This window comes from Pteropus medius, unplaced genomic scaffold, assembly GCF_902729225.1.
Source record: "Pteropus medius unplaced genomic scaffold, Ma_sr-lr_union100, whole genome shotgun sequence".
Taxonomy (NCBI): Eukaryota; Metazoa; Chordata; class Mammalia; order Chiroptera; family Pteropodidae; genus Pteropus; species Pteropus medius.
In genome coordinates, this window is record NW_024351730.1 from 9,367,582 (window position 1) to 9,370,635 (window position 3,054).

Below are 3,054 nucleotides of genomic sequence, written 5' to 3' on the forward strand. Positions count from 1 at the left end.
GATACCTTTTGATGTGAAACATGCAAACCCTGAAGCAAAAAAGAGGTAATAGAATTAATTTTTAGATCAAATTTTGAATTAAGGGGAATATTTTGCTTTTGTTTGTCAAATTTGCAAACATTATCAAGCATTTAATGACCCCTAAATCCAACAAAGTTATTACCAAGCTAATAAAGACAATCATAGCCAAGATCTAGTCAACCCAAAGATGAAAAAGACTGAATTAGCTAAATGAATCACACAATAGATTAAAAAACAAAAGAAAAAAACCCACCACTCTCTTTAATGGAAAAATTAAGAAAACTGCTACCAACTTCTGTCATTTTCTGTCACCTCAGGCCATCCCTGATCCCTGTTTTGCCTGTTGATTGCCTTACTTCGATTACAAGGCACTGAGGCAGGACACATCTCATGTCTCCATTCCACGGTGAGCATTTCCTTAGCATTAAATGGAATATATTCTGTGGATCATTAGTTCATTCATCCAGCAAATAATTACTGAATGCATATTGAGAGCAAAGCATTGATTTGAGTTTTCTAGTTATATAAAGATTAAAAGATAGGACCCCTGCCCTTGGAGGAGCTAACAGTGCAGAGAGGGACGCATACATAAAAATAATTACAATGTGATATGCATACATACATAACAATAATTGCAATGCAGAAGGGCTTTGAAAAAGGTGTAATGGGAATTAAAGGGAAGGAGGCTGAAGGCTACCTGGGGAGGAGGTTAAGCTTCAGCTGAGAGTTAATGGCTAAGAAAAAGTTTGCCATGAGGATTAAGGGGGTGTTGTGAACTGACTAAAGCCCATTGGGTCATACATACCTTTAAATTCAATTTGCTAAATAATTGCTGCTGAAGAGTTTGAGACAAGTAAGAGTTAGATATTCCCACAGTCTACCACAAAAGCAAGCCTCAGAAAAAAATCTGCCAAACAAACATTTTGTTAAAGAAATATTCTCTCACTTATATGTGAAATCTAAAAAATATAATAAAAGAACAAATTGGTGGTTGCCAGAGGTGGCAGTGGGAGTGGACGAAGTAAGTGAAGAGGGTCAAAAGGTACAAACTTCCAGTTATAGAATAAAATGGTCACTGGGATGTCATGTGACTATAGTTGATAATACGGTATCACATATTTCAAAATTGCTGAGAGTAGATTTTAAAAGTCCTCGTCACAAGAAAAAATTTTGTGACTATTTGTGGTGGCAAATGTTAACTTACTGTGGTGATCATTTTGCAATATATACAAATATTGAATCATGTTGTACACCTGAAACTATCATAATGTTATATGTTAATTATACCTCAGTTAAAAAAAAAAAAATTCATTACCAAGAAAGCACAAAGCAGTTCCTGTCTGTTAGTTAAATGAAGTGATAGCTCTGCACCCTTTGATGTGCTTTGCGTGCTCAGACTACCACTTGCATGAGAGTTTCAGTTCAGGCAGACAGAACCACATTCCAGAGGTAAGATTCTGTCAGCATTCGTTTTGGCATCAGGCCACCACAAATCCTCCTAAACCAATGATTGGAAATGAGATAATTTAAAAATTCAGCTTCAAGTGCCATCCCTACAGATGCAAGCTATAGGCCTCCTAATTCTTATACCCTGTGCACATGAGAATGAGAAGTGTCTCTGAAATGTTTCAGCCACTCCACATTTCTTTACTACCTTTAATTTCTCCCATGAAAGTTCACTTTAAATATTCATCTTGTTATTTAAGAAGACATCAATTTCACCAATGAAAAACAATGTTGAGCATTCACTATGCTGATTTGCACAATGTCAAGTATTAATTGAGATCTCATTACCAGGAGCACTTGTGGTAAACTCTCTAGAACTGTACTTACTAGTACGGTAGCTGTTAGCCATATGGGGCTGGGGAGTTCTTCAGCCAGGCCAAACCCAGGTGTTCTTTAAGTGTAAGATACACATCAGAATTGGAAGACTCAGTACAAAACGAACCAAAAAAAGGAAAAAAAAGTAAACTATCTCAATCATTTTAGGTTGGTTACATGTTGAAGTAGTATTTTGTATATATCAGGTTAAGTAAAATATGCTATAAAAAGTAATTTCACTTGTTTCTTAACTTTTTAAACATGGCTGTTAGCAAAGTTAATATTAAATATATGGCTTACATTGTATTTCTATTGGACAGAGCTGCTCTAAGGTATAGAATATTAGAATTCCAAATTAGTGTGCTTGCTGGTTTTTCCTGGACTCTGAATTCTGGCAAAAATATCAGTAGTGTGAGCTATAGTTGTATATCGCTTAACTTAGGTGGCATGTTAAAACATCAAACTATATATGCCAATGTGTTTTAAAGTAGATTGAGTCTACGGCCACACTTCCCTGAACAAGCCCGATCCCGTCTGATCTCGTAAGCTAAGCAGGGTCGGGCCTGGTTAGTACTTGGAGGGGAGACCACCTAAGAAGACGAGGTGTTGTAGGCATCAAAAATAAAAAATAAGGGATTGTAAGCTGACAAGGTCCTTGCAATCTGTGAGATCAACCAAGGGTTGCCTCACCTAAAAAATAAAAATAAATAAATTAAATAAATAAATAAAGTAGGTTGATAGATTGATAGATTGATTGATTGATTGCCTGACAAGACAGATATAGTCTGTACTGACATGGGGATTTATATTCTTTCTGGGGTAGACAGAAAGTAAGAAATAAATAACAAAAAAACAAAATCATAAACACTGAGTAGAGAGTTAAAATGGTGTGGTATGTTAAAGAGTGGTGGGCAGCTTAAATTGAATAGTCAGAGGAGGCCTCTCTGAGGAGATGACATTTAAAATCATAGATGAATGACATGAAGGAGCCAAACATGCAAAGATGAGGATGGGCAGAGGGGGCAGGGGGTGTGCCAGGCTGGGAAACAGCTAACACACAAGTTCAAATGTGAGAATGAGCTTGGTTTGTGGACAAAGTGAATAATACATAAAGATAGTATTAAGATCATGGTATTCTCTAAGATCTAGGGAGCTTATTCCATAATAGATAGAGAAGTAGAAGGGCCCCATCTTCAAGCCCTGGAGAGCTTC

At 36.5% G+C, this 3,054-nt stretch overlaps 1 pseudogene; it reads left to right on the forward strand.

Annotated features, from left to right (window-relative positions):
- Positions 1–2,338: 2,338 nt before the first annotated feature.
- On the forward strand, positions 2,339–2,457 carry LOC120588465 (uncharacterized; annotated as a pseudogene).
- Positions 2,458–3,054: the final 597 nt, after the last annotated feature.